General features: G+C 47.5%; 1 protein-coding gene across 2 annotated transcripts in view; it reads right to left on the bottom strand.

Moving 5' to 3' along the window:
- Positions 1-19,706, bottom strand: part of LOC110519362 (Fc receptor-like protein 5) — a 149,300-nt gene that overhangs the window by 94,922 nt on the left and 34,672 nt on the right. The window lies entirely within an intron of this gene.

Below are 19,706 nucleotides of genomic sequence, written 5' to 3'. Positions count from 1 at the left end.
AGAGCAACCAGGCTATGTAGGGTGGCCAGTCCTCTTCTGGCTGTGCCGGGTGGAGATTATAACAGAACATGGCCAAGATGTTCAAATGTTTATAAATGACCAGCATGGTCAAATTCTGGCCGCACAACCAGAACCCATAGGGCATTTCTCAGCGGTGGCAGCTCTGGTGAGGTACGTAGACCCCGCTCCACCTCTGGCTCGGCCCACTTAGGTGGCACGGATCCTCGCCGCCGACCCCGGACTTGGGACCCTCGTAGCGGGCATCGGACTGGGGGCCCTCATTGCGGGGGCCGGACTGGGGACCCTTGTAGTGGGCCCCGGACTGGAGGGCGCCTCTGGAAGCTCCGGACTGAAAGGCGCCACAGGAAGCTCCGGACTGAAGGGCGCCTCTGGAAGCTCCGGACTGAAGGGCGCCTCTGGAAGCTCCGGACTGAAGGGCGCCTCTGGAAGCTCCGGACTGAAGGGCGCCTCTGGAAGCTCCGGACTGAAGGGCGCCTCTGGAAGCTCCGGACTGAAGGGCGCCTCTGGAAGCTCCGGACTGAAGGGCGCCTCTGGAAGCTCCGGACTGAAGGGCGCCTCTAGAGGCTCCGGACTGGAGGAAGACTCTGGAGGGAGGAGACGTCGAGACAGCCTGGAGCGTGGGGCTGCCACAGGGCCCACCAGGCTGGGGAGAACTACAGGAGGCCTGGTGTGTAGAGGAGGCACCGGATGAACAGGGCTGTGGGGGAGCACTGGAGCTCTGGTGCGCAGCCTTGGCACCACTCCTCCAGGCTGAATGACCACTTTAGCCCGGCCCCTCCAGAGTGCAGGCACAGGTCGAACCGGGCTGTGGGAGAGCACTGGAGATCTGGTGCTTAACACTCGCACCTCTCCATTAGGCTCAATGCCCACTTTCGCCCAGCACCGGCGGAGCGCAGGCATAGGACAAACTGAACCCTCCCAACGCCCCGGAGACACAGTACGCAGAGCCGGTGGAGGATACCCTAGGCCGAAACGGCGCACCGGAGACCAAACACGCTGAGCTGGCACATTCCGCCCTGGCTGGATGCCCACTCTCGCATGGCACTTGCGGGGGGCTGGCATATAGCGCTCCGGGATATGAGCGCACACTGGAGACCGGTAAGCACGGGGAGTTGGCTCAGGTCTATCGCCTGATTCCGCCAATCTCCCTGCTGCCTCTCGTGCCTGCTGCGCTGCCTTACCTCTTATCGTCGCCTCAGCTTTCGCTGCCTCTAGTTCTTCCTTCGAGCGGAAATATTCCCCAGCCTGTCTCCAGGGTCCCTGTCCGTCCAATATCTCCTCGCAAGTCCAGGAGTCCTGAACCCTCTGCTCCTCGTTACCACGCTGCTTGGTCCATTTGTGGTGGGTAGTTCTGTAACGCTCGTCTGATGAAGAAGGAGTCCAAGGTGCAGCGTGGTACGTGTTCATAATAATTTATTAAACCTGAAACACTGAAACAAAATAACAAAGTAGAACAAAATAAAACAGTTCTGTCTGGTGCAAACACAAAACAGAAAACAACTACCCACAAAACCACAGGTGGGAAAAAGCTACCTAAGTATGGTTCTCAATCAGAGACAACGATAGACAGCTGCCTCTGATTGAGAACCATGCCCGGCCAAACACAAAGAAATACAAAACATAGAATGCCCACCCAAATCACACCCTGACCAAACCAAAATAGAGACATAAAAAGCTCTCTACAGTCAGGGAGTGACAGAATATTAGTGATCATGTTAGTAAAATGAGCCCATCTGGCATTTCTAATGGCAATGTTATATATGCAAAGTTGCTCTCTCAGAATATCAAAATGAACCTGCAACTTTGACTTCCACTTTCCCTCTGCCTTTCTGCAATTTCTCTTTAATTTATTAGTTTCCTCACTCATCTAAGGGACTCTCCATTTGGATGTGACCTTGTTCAACTTTACTGGAGTTATGGCACCAATGTTTGCCATTGATTTACAATGTTTTTATTTAATTAACATTTGTACTGGCAAAAAGTTAGTAAAAAGTGGTGATCAGATAAAGCAACATCAACAATTGAGGATATGTCAATAGAAAGCCCCTTGGTAATAACCAGGTCCAGAGTATGGCTGTGGTTATGGGTGGGCCCAGTAGAAAGCCCTTTGGTAATAACCAGGTCCAGAGTATGGCTGTGGTTATGGGTGGGCCCAGTAGAAAGCCCCTTGGTAATAACCAGGTCCAGAGTATGGCTGTGGTTATGGGTGGGCCCAGTAGAAAGCCCCTTGGTAATAGCCATGTCCAGAGTATGGCTGTGGTTATGGGTGGGCCCAGTAGAAAGCCCCTTGGTAATAACCAGGTCCAGAGTATGGCTGTGGTTATGGGTGGGCCCAGTAGAAAGCCCCTTGGTAATAACCAGGTCCAGATTATGGCTGTGGTTATGGTGGCTGACATTTAAACAGTATAACATGATGCTCTGATCTGGTGGCTGACATTTAAACAGTATAACATGATGCTCTGGTGGCTGACATTTAAACAGTATAACATGATGCTCAAAATACCCAAAGCCATCATGCCAAATGTCCTTACTGATAGCATTACTAAAAATAGAGGCTGTCTCCACCCCACACATAGACGTATCAGAGCAGTAGATCTGTGTCTGTTTGAGGTTATAGCTGTTTGTGAACAACATCACCCATTGTTAAACACCTCTGTTCCTCTGTCACACATTTCACATACATTTTGGGTCATTTAACTCTTGTCCAGAGCAACTTACAGTAGTGAGTTTATACATTATTGTACTTTGTCCTGTACTGGTCCCCCGTGGGAATCAAACCCACAATCCTACATTGCAAGGGCCATTCTCTACCAACTGAGCCACACTGGAATCAGACGAACCACAACCCTGTCAGTCCATCTCTGTACTTCTCCTTTCTCTTCTCTCTCCCTCCTTCCCTTTTCACACCAACGGACTTATCTTTAGGCTCTGCGGCCGCCATCAACAGCATCAGCAACTGAGAGGTGTGAAATTTCCACAACAGAGCTAATTTTTCATGCATTTTTTCATTCTCTCTAGACGCTGCAGCCTTGTCCTCAAGTTAGTTTATCATGAGAACATAGACACCACTGACTGGAACCATTTTTCTATGGAACCAATTATCTTTAGCAGCACCAGTTTATGGGTGCCAACTTGCCAAATAAAGCTTCAGAGACCTGGAGGTTCTATGTGTTTTATCCTGATCTGTCCACTAGATGGCAGTGTTCCATGTGTTGTATCCTGATTTGTCCACTAGATGGCAGTGCTCCATGTGTCCACTATTTTATGTGTTTATTTATTTCACCTTTATTGAACCAGGTAGGCTAGTTGAGAACAAGTTCTCATTTGCAACTGTGACCTGGCCAAGATAAAGCTTAGCAATTCGACACATACAACAACACAGAGTTACACATAGAATAAACAAAACATACAGTCAATAATACAGTAGAACAAAAGAAAACAAAAATGCTATATACAGTGAGTGCAAATGAGGTAAGTTAAAACTAGTTGATGCCAGGAGTTCCTCTAGAGGAACACCCTCCCCCCGTTCAGCTCAAACCGTGGCGCATGGAACGCAAAAATATTCTTAGAAATATTTAACCTCCACACATTAACAAGTCCAATAGCTCAAATGAAAGATAAACACCTTGTTCATCTACCCAGCATGTCAGATTTTTTAAATGTTTTACGGCGAAAACACACCACACATTTATATTAGACCACCACCGAAACCAAGACAAGCGGCAGCCATTTTGTCCCAGAAAATATAAAATTATAAAAGCAGGATTAAAAAATAAATCGCTCACTAACCTTTTGAAAATCTTCATCAGATGACAGTGATAGGACATGTTACACAGTACATTTTTTTTCTCAATAATATGCCATATATATCCATAAATGTCCATTTACAATGTGCTCATGTTCAGAAATTACTCAAAAAATGCCCGCAGGAAATCTAGGTAGCTCGGCAAGATAACGTAAATAGACATCATAAACTTTGGCTAAATATACATGTTCTACATATAGTTAGAAAGATACACTGCTTCTTTATGCAACCGCTGTGTTAGATTTATTTTTAACGTTACAGAAATCGCACACTATTCCATATGCTGAGACAGCGCTCAGTTCCAAGCTACATTTCCACGTAATGTTGGAGTCAACAGAAACACAGATTTAAGCATAAATATTCCCTTACCTTCGATGGTCTTCGTTCAGAATGTTCTGGAAGGGTTCATACTTACCCAATACATCGTTTGGTTTCAAGTCTTGCGTCTTTGTATTAGCTACTGCTAATAACATCAGCTGAAATGCACCCAAAACGTCCTCTGGTCCGGAAACGTTGCGCATCAAAACTTCAAAATTACATATTATATGTCGACTAAACAGGTCAAACTAAGTGCAGAAGCAAGCTTTATGATGTTTTTAACACACAAAACAAATTTCAATTCAACCGGGCATCGTTTGCTCTTCCCAGGAGTGCTGGAACAAAGGAATGGCTGTGACCAATTCGCGCCCTAACGCACAGGTTTTTTTCTCGCGACACTTACTCAAATCACTCCCATAGGGCCAATTCTCGCGCGATTTGAACGATTGAACGCTCTAAAGAAAGAGGACATCTAGTGGAAGAGATGGAAAGTGTCCCCAGATCCATAAGTGGTCGGGAAGGGTGGGGTCATGACGTCAAAGTTGCTCCAACTTTCATGACCACAAAAACTAGTTTGGAAGAATGCATGCCCTGTGAGTTCTGCTATACTTACAGACATACGGTTTTAGAAGCTTTAGAGTGTTTTCTATCCAATAATAATTATTATATGCATATATTAGCAATTTTTGACAATTTTTTTTTCAGTTTACTAGGGGTACCCAATTTCTCCAAAGGGGGCGTAAATCTGCCATGCCCTCAAAGAGGTGGCGAAGTAATTACGATATAGCAATTAAACACTGGAATGGTAGATCGGCAGAGGATGAATGTGCAGGTAGAGATACTGGGGTGCAAAGGAGCTAAAAAATAATACCAGTATGGGGATGAGGTAGGTAGATAGATTGGCTGTTTACAGATGGGCTATGTACAGGTGCAATGATCTGTAAGCTGCTCTGACAGCTGGTGCTTAAAGCTAGTGAGGGAGATTTGAGTCTCCAGCTTCAGAGATTTTTGCAATTCGTTCCAGTCATGGGCAGCAGAGAACTGGAAGGAAATTGGCTTTGGTGACCAGCGAGCTGAGATAAGGCGGGGCTTTACCTAGCAGAGACTTGTAGATAACCTGTAGCCAGTGGATTTGGCGACGAGTATGAAGCGAGGGCCAACCAACGAGAGCGTACAGGTCGCAATGGTGGATAGTGTATGGGGCTTTGGTGACAAAACGGATGGCACTGTGATAGACTGCATCCAGTTTGTTGAGTAGAGTGTTGGAGGCTATTTTATAGATGACATCACCGAAGTCGAAGATCAGTAGGATGATCAGTTTTACGAGGGTTTGTTTGGCAGCATAAGTGAAGGATGCTTTGTTGCGATATAGGAAGCCGATTCTAGATTTAATTTTGGATTGGAGATGCTTAATGTGAGTCTGGAAGGAGAGTTTACAGTCTAACCAGACACCCAGGTATTTGTAGTTGTCCACGTATTCTAAGTCAGAGCCGTCCAGAGTAGTGATGCTGGACGGGCAAGCAGGTGCGGGCAATGATCGATTGAATAGCATGTATTTAGTTTTACTTGCGTTTAAGAGCAGTTGGAAGCAACGGAAGGAGAGTTGTATGGCATTGAAGTTCGTCTGGAGGTTAGTTAACACAGTGTCCAAGGAGGGGCCAGAAGTATACAGAATGGTGTCATCTGCGTAGAGGTGGATCAGAGAATCACCAGCAGCAAGAGCAATGTCATTGATGTATACAGAGAAAAGAGTCGGCCCAAGGGTTGAACCATGGGGCACCCCCATAGAGACTGTCAGAGGTCCAGACGACAGGCCCTCCGATTTGACACAATGAACTCTATCAGAGAAGTAGTTGGTAAACCAGGCGAGGCAATCATTTGAGAAACCAAGGCTGTCGAGTCTGCCAATAAGAATGATGTGATTTACAGAGTCGAAAGCCTTGGCCAGGTCGATGAATACGGCTGCTCAGTAATGTCTCATCGATGGTGGTTATGATGTCGTTTAGGACCTTGAGCGTGGCTGAGGTGCACCCATGACCAGCTCTGAAACCAGATTGCATAGCGGATAGCGGAGAAGGTATGGTGGGATTCGAAATGGTCAGTAAATCTGTTGGTTAACTTGGCTTTCGAAGACCTTAGAAAGACAGGGTAGGATAGATATAGGTCTGTAGCAGTTTGGGTCTAGAGTGTCACCCCCTTTGAAGAGGGGGATGACCGCGGCAGCTTTCCAATCTTTGGGAATCTCAGACGATACGAAAGAGAGGTTGAACAGGCTAGTAATAGGGGTTGCAACAATTTCGGCAGATAATTTTCAGAAAGAGAGGGTCCAGATTGTCTAGCCCGGCCGATTTGTAGGGGTCCAGATTTTGCAGCTCTTTCACAACATCAGCTATCTGGATTTGGGTAAAGGAGAAATGGTGGGGGCTTTGGCGGGTTGTTGTGGAGGGTGCAGGGCAGTGGACCGGGGTAGGGGTAGCCAAGTGGAAAGCATGGCCAGCCATAAAGAAATGCTTATTTATCGGTGGTGACAGTGTTTCCTAGCCTCAGAGCAGTGGGCAGCTGGGAGGAGGTGCTCTTATTCTCCATGGACTTTACAGTGTCCCATAACTTTTTTGAGTTAGCACTACAGGATGCAAATTTCTGTTTGAAAAAGCTTGCCTTAGCTTTCCTAACTGCCTGTGTATATTTGTTCCTAACTTCCCTGAAAAGTTGCATATCATGGGGTCTATTCCATGCTAATGCAGAACGCCACAGGATGTTTTTGTGCTGGTCAAGGGCAGACAGGTCTGGAGTGAACCAAGGAATATATCTATTCCTAGTTCAAAACATTTTGAGAGGGGCATGCTGATTTAAGATGGTGAAGAAGGCACTTTTAAAGAATAGCCAGGCGTCATCTACTAACGGGATGAGGTCAATGTCATTCCAGGATACCCCGGCCAGGTCGATTAGAAAGGCTTGCTCGCAGAAGTGTTTCAGGGAGCGTTTGACAGTGACGAGGGGTGGTCGTTTGATCGCAGACCCACTGCAGGCAATGAGGCAGTGATCGCTGAGATCTTGATTGAAAACAGCAGAGGTGTATTTGGAGGGCGAATTAGTTAGGATGACATCTATGAGGGTGCCGTGTTTACTGATTTGGGGTTGTACCTGGTAGGTTCATTGACAATTTGTGTGAGATTGAGGGCATCAAGCTTAGTCTGTAGGATGGCCGGGGTGTTAAGCATGTCCCAGTTTAGGTCACCTAGTAGCACAAGCTCAGAAGATAGATGGGGGGCAACAATTCACATATGGTATCGAGGGCACAGCTGGGGGCAGAGGGAGGTCTATAGCAAGTGGCAACAGTGAGAGACTTGTTTCTGGAAAGGTGAATTTTTAGAAGTAGAAGCTCAAATTGTTTGGGTACAGACTTAGATAGTAATATAGAACTCTACAGGCTATCTTTGCAGTGGATTGCAACACCGCCCCCTTTGGCAGTTCTATCTTGGCGGATAGTTAGGAATGGATATTTCAACGTTTTTGGTGGTATTCCTAAGCCAGATTTCAGACACGGCTAAGACATCTGGGTTGGCCGAGTGTGCTAAAGCAGTGAGTAAAACAAACTTAGGGAGTAGGCTTCTAATGTTAACATGCATGAAACCAAGGCTTTTACGTCTACAGAAGTCAACAAATGAGAGCGCCTGGGGGATGGGAGTGGAGCTAGGCACTGCAGGACCTGGATTAACCTCCACATCACCAGAGGAACAAAGGAGAAGTAGGATAAGGGTACGGCTAAAGACTATACGAACTGGCCGTCTAGCACGTTCAGAACAGAGAGTAAAAGGAGCAGGTTTCTGGGCACGATAGCATAGATTCAAGGCATAGTATACAGACAAAGGTAAGGTAGGATGTGAGTACTGAGGGATTCCAGATCCAAAGTAAATATAAATACTTTAGGAAAAAAAAGCAGATCCACACCACATTGGGTGAGGCGGGTTGCAGGAGAGTATTTAGATTTGGAGGTTTATGGAAATATTTTAAAGGACATGCGACAAAATTGATGTAAAACGAAATATACAAGGGACACGACAGGAAAAAGACGTCTGACTGCTACGCCATCTTGGATTCGAAAACGAGATGGCAGTGCTCCATGTGTTGTATCCTGACTTGTCCACTAGATGGCAGTGCTCCATTTGGTGTATCCTGATATGTCCACTATATGGCAGTGCTCCATGTGTTGTATCCTGATATGTCCACTATATGGCAGTGCTCCATGTGTTGTATCCTGATATGTCCACTATATGGCAGTGCTCCATGTGTTGTTTCCTGATCTGTCCACTAGATGGCAGTGTTCCATGTGTCCACTAGATGGCAGTGCTCCATGTGTTGTATCCTGATATGTCCACTAGATGGCAGTGCTCCATGTGTCCACTAGATGGCAGTGTTCCACGTGTTGTATCCTGATATGTCCACTAGTTGGCAGTGCTCCATGTGTCCACTAGATAGCAGTATTCCACGTGTTGTAATGGTGTGATGCTGAACACTGTGATGCATCTATTACATTCCCTGGCTGCAGACATGAATGAAACTTTAAATAGAAGTTGTCCCTAACCACAGATCTAGGATCAGATTACTCTACCTACAATCCCGATGCCATGCTATCAAATCAAATAACAGTGTATTTGTCACATGCTCCGAATACAACAGGTGTCGACCTTGACCCTGAAAAGTTTACTTACAAGCCCTTAACCAACAATGTAGTTCAAGAAATAGAGTTAAGAAAATATTTACTAAATAAACTAAAGTAAAAAAGAAAATATAAAGTAACACAATAAAATTACATAACAATAACGAGGCAGTGTCATGTACTGTCATGTTGTGTCTTGTCTCTGTCCTTTCCCTTCACCCTGTCTCCCTCTGCTGGTCGTTGTTACCTTTTCTCCCCCGCTTTCCCCCAGCTGTTCCTTGTCTCCTCTGACTACCCATTCACCCCGTTTCCCACCTGTTCCCTTTTTCCCTCTGATTAGGTCCCTATATCTCTCTCTGTTTCTGATCCTGTCCTTGTCGGATTCTTGTTTGTTGTGTTTCATGCCTGAGCCAGACTATCGTCATGTTTGCTGTAACCTTGTCCTGTCCTGTCGGAATCTGCCGGTCTATCTGAGCCTACCTATGTTTGGTTATTAAAGAAGCTCTGTTTAAGTTAGTTCGCTTTTGGGTCCTCATTCACTCACCATAACAGAAGAATCCGACCAAGAATGGACCCAGCGACTTCGGATCCTCTCCACTCAGCCGTCGGGATCCAGGGAGCGATGCTAGGCAGACACGAGCAGGAAGTGTCTGCTGCTCGACATGCCGTTGAGACCCTGGCCACCCAAGTCTCCAACCTCACAGAACAGGTTCACCATCTCCGCCTCGATCCACCGGCCACTTCCAGGGCTTTCGAATCTCCGGAGCCCAGAATCAATAACCCGCCGTGTTACTCTGGGGAGCCCACTGAATGCCGCTCGTTCCTCACCCAGTGTGATATTGTGTTTTCTCTCCAGCCCAACACTTACTCCAGGAGCACTGCTCGTGTCGCCTACGTCATATCTCTCCTTATTGGACGGGCTCGTGAGTGGGGCACGGCAATCTGGGAGGCAAGGGCTGAGTGTACTAACCAGTATCAGGACTTTAAGGAGGAGATGATACGGGTTTTTGATCGATCTGTTTTTGGGGAGGAGGCTTCCAGGGCCCTGTCTTCCCTATGTCAAGGCAATCGATCCATAACAGACTACTCTATTGAGTTTCGCACTCTTGCTGTCTCCAGTGGCTGGAACGAGCCGGCCTTGCTCGCTCGTCTTCTGGAGGGTTTCCGCGCAGAGGTAAAGGATGAGATTCTCTCCCGGGAGGTTCCTTCCAGCGTGGATTCCTTGATTGAACTCGCTATTCGCATTGAGCGACGGGTTGATCTTCGTCACCGAGCTCGTGGAAAGGAGCTCGCGCTCTCCGTCGCCTTCCTCTCCGCATCACTACCATCTTCCTCTGCCGGCTGGGTGCTGAGCCCATGCAGCTGGGAGGTATCCGCATCTCGACTAAGGAGAGGGAACGGAGAATCACCAACCGCCTCTGTCTCTATTGCGGTTCCGCTGGTCATTTTGTCACTTCATGTCCAGTAAAAGGCCAGAGCTCGTCAGTAAGCGGAGGGCTACTGGTGAGCGCTACTACTCCTGTCTCTCCTTCAAGATCCTGCACTACCTTGTCGGTCCATCTACGCTGGACCGGTTCGTCAGCTTCCTGCAGTGCCTTAACTCTTAACCCTAGACTCTGGGGCGGAGGGCTGTTTTATGGACGAGACCTGGGCTCGGGAACATGACATTCCTCTCAGACAGTTAAAGGAGCCCACGGCCTTGTTCGCCCTGGATGGTAGTCCTCTCCCCAGGATTCAGCGTGAGACGCTACCTTTAACCCTCACTGTTTCTGGTAATCATAGTGAAACCATTTCTTTTTTAATTTTTCGTTCACCTTTTACACCTGTTGTTTTGGGCCATCCCTGGCTAGTTTGTCATAATCCTTCCATTAATTGGTCTAGTAATTCTATCCTCTCCTGGAACGTCTCTTGTCATGTGAAATGTTTAATGTCTGCTATCCCTCCTGTTTCCTCTGTCTCTTCTTCACAGGAGGAGCCTGGTGATTTGACAGGGGTGCCGGAGGAATATCACGATCTGCGCACGGTGTTCAGTCGGTCCAGGGCCACCTCTCTTCCTCCACACCGGTCATATGATTGTAGTATTGATCTCCTTCCGGGAACCACCCCCCCCCCCCGGGGTAGACTATACTCTCTGTCGGCTCCCGAACGTAAGGCTCTCGAAGATTATTTGTCTGTAGCTCTTGACGCCGGTACCATAGTCCCCTCCTCCTCTCCCGCCGGAGCGGGGTTTTTTTTTGTCAAGAAGAAGGACGGGTCTCTGCGCCCCTGCATAGATTATCGAGGGCTGAATGACATAACAGTGAAGAATCGTTATCCGCTTCCTCTTATGTCTTCAGCCTTCGAGATCCTGCAGGGAGCCAGGTTTTTCACTAAGTTGGACCTTCGTAACGCTTACCATCTCGTGCGCATCAGGGAGGGGGACGAGTGGAAGACGGCGTTTAACACTCCGTTAGGGCACTTTGAATACCGGGTTCTTCCTTTCGGCCTCGCTAACGCTCCAGCTGTCTTTCAGGCATTAGTCAATGATGTCCTGAGAGACATGCTGAACATCTTTGTTTTCGTTTACCTTGACGATATCCTGATTTTTTCACCGTCACTCCAGATTCATGTTCAGCACGTTCGACGTGTCCTCCAGCGCCTTTTAGAGAATTGTCTTTTTGTGAAGGCTGAGAAGTGCACTTTTCATGCCTCCTCCGTCACATTTCTCGGTTCTGTTATTTCCGCTGAAGGCATTAAGATGGATCCCGCTAAGGTCCAAGCTGTCATTGATTGGCCCGTCCCTAAGTCACGCGTCGAGCTGCAGCGCTTTCTCGGCTTCGCGAACTTCTATCGTCGTTTCATCCGTAATTTCGGTCAGGTGGCAGCTCCTCCCACAGCCCTTACTTCTGTCAAGACGTGCTTTAAGTGGTCCGTTTCCACCCAGGGAGCTTTTGATCTCCTCAAGAATCGTTTTACATCCGCTCCTATCCTTGTTACACCTGACGTCTCTAGACAGTTCGTTGTCGAGGTTGACGCGTCAGAGGTGGGCGTGGGAGCCATCCTTTCTCAGCGCTCCCTCTCTGACGACAAGGTCCACCCATGCGCGTATTTTTCTCATCGCCTGTCGCCGTCGGAACGTAACTATGATGTGGGTAACCGCGAACTGCTCGCCATCCGGTTAGCCCTAGGCGAATGGCGACAGTGGTTGGAGGGGGCGACCGTTCCTTTTGTCGTTTGGACTGACCATAGGAACCTTGAGTACATCCGTTCTGCCAAACGACTTAATGCGCGTCAGGCGCGTTGGGCGCTGTTTTTCGCTCGTTTCGAGTTCGTGATTTCTTATCGTCCGGGCTCTAAGAACACCAAGCCTGATGCTTTGTCTCGTCTCTTCAGTTCTTCAGTAGCCTCCACTGACCCCGAGGGGATTCTCCCTGAGGGGCGTGTTGTCGGGTTGACTGTCTGGGGAATTGAGAGGCAGGTAAAACAAGCGCTCACTTACACTCCGTCGCCGCGCGCTTGTCCTAGGAACCTTCTTTTCGTTCCCGTTCCTACTCGTCTGGCCGTTCTTCAGTGGGCTCACTCTGCCAAGTTAGCCGGCCACCCTGGCGTTCGGGGTACGCTTGCTTCCATTCGCCAGCGTTTTTGGTGGCCCACCCGGGAGCATGACACGCGTCGTTTCGTGGCTGCTTGTTCGGTCTGCGCGCAGACTAAGTCCGGTAACTCTCCTCCTGCCGGCCGTCTCAGGCCGCTTCCTATTCCCTCTCGACCGTGGTCTCACATCGCCTTAGATTTTGTCACCGGACTGCCTTCGTCAGCGGGGAAGACTGTTATTCTTACGGTTGTCGATAGGTTCTCTAAGGCGGCTCATTTCATTCCCCTTGCTAAGCTTCCTTCTGCTAAAGAGACGGCACAAATCATCATCGAGAATGTTTTCAGAATTCATGGCCTTCCGTCAGACGTCGTTTCGGACAGAGGTCCGCAATTCACGTCTCAATTTTGGAGGGAGTTTTGCCGTTTGATTGGGGCTTCCGTCAGTCTCTCTTCCGGCTTTCACCCCCAGTCTAACGGTCAAGCAGAACGGGCCAATCAGACTATTGGTCGCATCTTACGCAGTCTTTCTTTTCGTAACCCTGCGTCTTGGTCAGAACAGCTCCCCTGGGCAGAATACGCCCACAACTCGCTTCCTTCGTCTGCGACCGGGCTATCTCCTTTTCAGAGTAGCCTCGGGTACCAGCCTCCGCTGTTCTCATCTCAGTTCGCCGAGTCCAGCGTCCCCTCCGCTCAGGCTTTTGTCCAACGTTGCGAGCGCACCTGGAAGAGGGTCAGGTCTGCACTTTGCCGTTATAGGACGCAGACTGTGAGGGCTGCTAATAAGCGTAGAATTAAGAGTCCTAGATATTGTCGCGGTCAGAGAGTTTGGCTCTCCACTCAGAACCTTCCCCTTAAGACGGCTTCTCGCAAGTTGACCCCGCGGTTCATTGGTCCGTTCCGTATTTCTCGGGTCATTAATCCTGTCGCAGTTCGACTTCTTCTTCCGCGATACCTTCGTCGCGTCCACCCGGTCTTCCATGTCTCCTGCATCAAGCCCGTCCTTCGCGCCCCCGCTCGTCTCCCCCCCCCCCCCCCATCCTTGTCGAGGGCGCACCCATCTACAGGGTCCGTAGAATTTTGGACATGCGTCCTCGGGGCCGTGGTCACCAGTACCTCGTAGATTGGGAGGGGTACGGTCCTGAGGAGAGGAGTTGGGCTCCCTCTCGGGACGTGCTGGACCGTGCGCTGATCGAGGATTTCCTCCGTTGCCGCCAGGTTTCCTCCTCGAGTGCGCCAGGAGGCGCTCGGTGAGTGGGGGGGTACTGTCATGTACTGTCATGTTGTGTCTTGTCTCTGTCCTTTCCCTTCACCCTGTCTCCCTCTGCTGGTCGTTGTTAGGTTACCTTTTCTCCCCCGCTTTCCCCCAGCTGTTCCTTGTCTCCTCTGACTACCCATTCACCCCGTTTCCCACCTGTTCCCTTTTTCCCTCTGATTAGGTCCCTATATCTCTCTCTGTTTCTGTTCCTGTCCTTGTCGGATTCTTGTTTGTTGTGTTTCATGCCTGAGCCAGACTATCGTCATGTTTGCTGTAACCTTGTCCTGTCCTGTCGGAATCTGCCGGTCTATCTGAGCCTACCTATGTTTGGTTATTAAAGAAGCTCTGTTTAAGTTAGTTCGCTTTTGGGTCCTCATTCACTCACCATAACAGGCAGGGGGTGCCGGTACCAAGTCAATATGTGGAGATACAGGTTAGACCAGGTAATTTATACTGTAGGTAGGGGTAAAGAGACTATGATATAGATAATAAACAGTAGTATAGGTTAGACCAGGTAATTTATACTGTAGGTAGGGGTAAAGAGACTATGATATAGATAATAAACAGTAGTATAGGTTAGACCAGGTAATTTATACTGTAGGTAGGGGTAAAGAGACTATGATATATAGATAATAAACAGTAGTACAGGTTAGACCAGGTAATTTGTACTGTAGGTAGGGGTAAAGATAATATGATATAGATAATAAACAGTAGTACAGGTTAGACCAGGTAATTTATACTGTAGCTAGGGGTAAAGATACTATGATATAGATAATAAACAGTAGTACAGGTTAGACCAGGTAATTTGTACATGTAGGTAGGGGTAAAGAGACTATGATATAGATGATAAACAGTGAATAGCAGCAGTGCAAAACAAATGTAAATGTCCGGGTGGCAATTTTATAAATTTTTCAGCAGTCATAGCTTGGGGGTAAAAGCTGTTAAAAGAAGCCTTTTGGACCCAGACTTGATGCTCCGGTACTGCTTGTCATGTGGTAACATGGAGAACAGTCTAAGACTTGATGACTGGAGTCTCAACCCATTTTATGGGCTTTCCTCTGACAACGGCTGGTATATAGGTCCTGGATGGCAGGAAGCTTGCTTCCCCAGTGATGTACTGCGCCATACGCACTACCCTCTGTAGTGCCTTGCGGTCGCAGGCCGATCAGCTGCCATACTAGGTAATGATGCAACCAGTCAGGATGCACCCGCTGCACTACAGCCCCGTCGATGTTAATGAGGGCCTGTTCTGCCCTACTTTTCCTGTAGTCTACGATCCTCTCCTTTGTCTTGCTCACATTGAGGGGAGCTTGTTGTCTTGGCACTATACTGCAGGTCTCTGACCTCTTCCCTATAGGCTGTCTCATCGTCGTCGGTGATCAGGCCTACCACCGTTGTGTCGTCAGCAAACTTAATGATGGTGTTGGAGACCTGCTTGGACAATCAGTTGTGGGTGAACAGGGAGTACAGGAGGGGACTAAGCATGCACCGCTGTGGGTTCCCGGGGTTGAGGATCACTAAGCTAAGGACCCGGGGACTAAACACTTCCCTCTAAAACTGGATCCTGGACTTCCTGACGGGCCACACCCAGGTGGTAAGGGTAGGCAACAACACATCTGCCACGCGCGGCACTATGGTGTTGAACACTGAGCTGTAGTCAATGAATAGCATTCTCACACAGGTGTTCCTTTTGTCCAGGTGGGAAAGGGCAGTGTGGTGTGCGATTGAGATTGCGTCATCTGTGGATCTGTTGGGGCGATATTCCAATTTGGGTAGGTATAGGGTTTCCGGGATGATGGTGTTGATGTGAGCCATGACGAGCCTTTCAAAGCACTTCATGGCTACATGAGTGCTACTGGGCGGTAGTCTTTTAGGCAGGTTACCTTCGCATTCTTGGGCACAGGGACGATGGTGGTCTGCTTGAAACGTGGGTATTACAGACATGGTCAAGGAGAGGATGTACAAAAACACACAATAGCACAATTGGTTAGGGGACTGTAAAACGGCAGCCATTCTCCTCTCCTCTCTTGACACCGACAACAGTGTCTGCTCAGTGTTTATGGAAACAGTGTTGATTGTTGTGTTGTGACAAGGTAGGGGTGGTATACAGAAGATATCCCTATCTGGTAAAAGACCAAGTCCATATTATGGAAAGAACAGCTCAAATAAGCAAAAAGAAACAACAGTCCATCATTACTTGACGACATTAAAACCTCTAGTGACTCCTCATCACGCATGAGGGAGCGTAATCATCGACTGACACTAATTAGCATAACGCAACGGACTTACATATTCCTAGAAAATATTCCTATTCATGAAAATCACAAGTGAAATATATTGAGACACAGCTTAGCCTTTTGTTAATCACCCCGTCATCTCCGATTTTCAAAATATGCTTTACAGCCAAAGCTAGACAAGCATTTGTGTAAGTTTATCAATAGCCTAGCATAGCATTTTGTCCAGCTAGCAGCAGGTAACTTGGTCACGGATATCAGAAAAGCAATCAAATTAAATCGTTTACCTTTGATGAGCTTCGGATTTTTTCACTCACGAGACTCCCAGTTAGATAGCCAATGTTCCTTTCTTCCAAAAGTATTATTTTTGTAGGCGAAATAGCTCTGTTTGTTCTTCACGTTTGGCTGAGAAATCAACCGGAAATTGCAGTCACAAAAACGCCGAAAAATATTTCAAATTAGCTCCATAATATCGACAGAAACATGGCAAACGTTGTTTATAACAATCCTCAAGGTGTTTTTCAAATATCTATTCGATAATATATCCACCGGGACAATTAGCTTTTCAGTAGGACCGATTGGAATAATGGCTACCTCTGTATTTTACGCGAGAATCTCTCTGGGAGCATCAGGTGACCACTTGCGCAATGTCGCCCCTTACGGGTATTCTTCAACATAAATGCGTAACACTACGTCACAATGCTGTAGACACCTTGGGGAATACAGAGAAAAAGTCATCTGGTTGATAGCCCATTCACTGCTCAATAGGGACACATTGGAATGCAGCTTTCAAAACATGAGGCACAAAACACGTGGATTTTTCTCAGGCTTTCGCCTGCAACATCAGTTCTGTTATACTCACAGACATTTTTTTACAGTTTTTGAAACTTTAGAGTGTTTTCTATCCTAAACTGTCAATTATATGCATATTCTAGCATCTTGTCCTGACAAAATATCCCATTTACTACGGGCACGTTATTTTTCCAAAAATGAAAATACTGCCCCCTAGTCACAAAAGGTTATTAAGGTCAGTCAATAAAACCACATATCTATTTTTTTCTTTCTATAAGGCAGCTCCAAAATGCAAGTGTTTCAGCTCAGTGCTTTCTGTGGTGGTGGTGAGGCAGCCAGCAGAAAATACATAGCGTAGGGGTTGGTAATGTTCTGTAGTTGCGCCGTGATTGGCTCAGTGTTCTGTCACTCATAGGGACACAACGTCACAGCAAAATCTACAGGGAGAGCTCAAAAATTCAAGCCCCTTGGGTGCTACCATAGAGTTACATTAGAAGTGCCATCCAAGAAGGCTCAAGGTCATTGACCACAGATATAATGACATCAAATCATGTTATATCTACCATAGCTTTGGCTGCACTGATCATTCCAAGTCGGGATCTACTGCCTCTTTCTAGAGCTCCGACCTGAAGATAACTTATGTCATGATTCAACCTTGTTTTTTTTCAGAATTCCCAGTTGTCTTGAAAGCACTATTACTTTGATGAGAAAATTTGCCCCCAAGAAGGACTGCCGTGCCACCTCCAAAACTGTTTTGTATGCTGCTGCATAAATGATGTAACATGCCAGGTACTAGATATGTATACTGTAGCTAAGAAAGTCATCCTACGTGTATGTTGGGTAATAAGTTGTTCCTCACCCAAATAATTTGTTCTATATCCCCCTCATAATGTAGCCTACTGTTCTGACTTGGTGGTGCACATGTAGCCTATAGCCTGTTTAAGAGAAATGTCATCATCAAATATAGTAAGAGCTTTCATTGTCTGCTTATATGCTCCCTTTTCTTATCCTACTGTTCTGACTTGGTGGTGCACATGTAGCCTATAGCCTGTTTAAGAGAAATGTCATCATCAAATATAGTAAGAGCTTTCATTGTCTGCTTATATGCCCCCGTTTTATTCTAAGACTTGGTGTGCAGGGAGAATACTGTAAGAGCGGCCTACATAGAGGTATGTGACTAGGGAGAATACTGTAAGAGCGGCCTACATAGAGGTATGTGACTAGGGAGAATACTGTAAGAGCGCCCTACATAGAGGTATGTGACTAGGGAGAATACTGTAAGAGCGGCCTACATAGAGGTGTGTGACTAGGGAGAATACTGTAAGAGCGCCCTACATAGAGGTATGTGACTAGGGAGAATACTGTAAGAGCGCCCTACATAGAGGTATGTGACTGTAGGTGGAGGTAAAGAGGTATATGACTGTAGGTTGAAGGTAATTAGGTATGGAACTGTAGGTGGAGGTATAGAGGTATGGGACTGTAGGTGGAGGTATAGAGTTATGGGACTGTAGGTGGAGGTATAGAGTTATGGGACTGTAGGTGGAGGTATAGAGGTATGGAACTGTAGGTGGAGGTATAGAGGTATGGGACTGTAGGTGGAGGTAGAGAGGTATGGGACTGTAGGTAGAGGTAGGTGACTGTGGTTGGAGGTGGAGGTATAGAGGTATGGGACTGTATGTGCGGGTAAGGATGACAGAGGCAGAATATATTACCGTTAACCCGGTATTTATTTCCTTCACACAGTAATTTGGGGGAAAAGGGGCTGGACCAAAGCAAAGAGAGTAAAAGTGAAGGAATCCCCTCCTACCTATCTACCCACTACTGACCTATCTTAGCACCACCTGGCGCACTAGCCAAAATACAGAGGAGGGTCCTACCTATCTACCCACTACTGACCTATCTTAGCACCACCTGGCGCGCTAGCCAAAATACAGGGGAGGGTCCTACCTATCTACCCATTACTGACCTATCTTAGCACCACCTGGCACGCTAGCCAAAATACAGGGGAGGGTCCTACCTATCTACCCACTACTTACCTATCTTAGCACCACCTGACGCGCTAACCAAAATACAGAGGAGGGTCCGCCCAGGTCTTACCTTGTGGCAGAGTACATACTACGGGTATATGTATGCCCGCAGGCCTCTTGCCTAAGCACTCCCAAGGTGCCTTCCCCTTCGGGAACAAATGAAACGGAATAATACACACTTAGAGTGAACAATTTCGATAATCAAAAACAAACAGTCCTATTGGCACACACATACCTCAGAAGGACCTGCTACAAAATCACTTACAGACCAACAACAAAACACAGGACATATATGTATGCCCCCAGTACCAAGAAGCTCTCTCTCCTAACAAAGGAACACTGGCTTTTCAAGCTGCAGAAGGAGTCCTCATTGTAATAGAAACTCTCCTAGCGAGAGGGCGGGGTCAGAGCTACAATCAATGGGGTGAACCAATCAGCTGCTTGGAATCCAGAAAGCCATTTCCTGAAACGCACACATACACAAAAACTACAAACCCAAAACACAGAAACTGGGGAAAGTAACAATTGATCATATAAAATAAATGTTGTGGATTAGCTAGATAGTTGAGCAGTATGGCACAAATGACTGGGGGCTGTAGGTGAAACCTGGAATGGAGTATTTAGAATGCCCTGGGGGCTGTAGGGGAAACCTGGAATGGAGCATTTAGAAGATACTCAAGACCCTGGGGGCTGTAGGGGGAACCTGGAATGGAGCATTTAGAAGATACTCAAGGCCCTGGGGGCTGTAGGGGAAACCTGGAATGGAGCATTTAGAAGATACTCAAGGCCCTGGGGGCTGTAGGGGAAACCTGGAATGGAGCATTTAGAAGATACTCAAGGCCCTGGGGGCTGTAGGGGGAACCTGGAATGGAGCATTTAGAAGATACTCAAGGCCCTGGGGGCTGTAGGGGGAACCTGGAATGGAGCATTTAGAAGATACTCAAGGCCCTGGGGGCTGTAGGGGAAACCTGGAATGGAGCATTTAGAAGATACTCAAGGCCCTGGGGGCTGTAGGGGAAACCTG

This window comes from Oncorhynchus mykiss, chromosome 9 (assembly GCF_057628025.1).
Source record: "Oncorhynchus mykiss isolate SJ-2025 chromosome 9, ASM5762802v1, whole genome shotgun sequence".
In the NCBI taxonomy this organism is placed as follows: Eukaryota; Metazoa; Chordata; class Actinopteri; order Salmoniformes; family Salmonidae; genus Oncorhynchus; species Oncorhynchus mykiss.
Note: the sequence above shows the minus strand (reverse complement) of the source record. Positions and strands in the feature narration are given on the sequence as shown.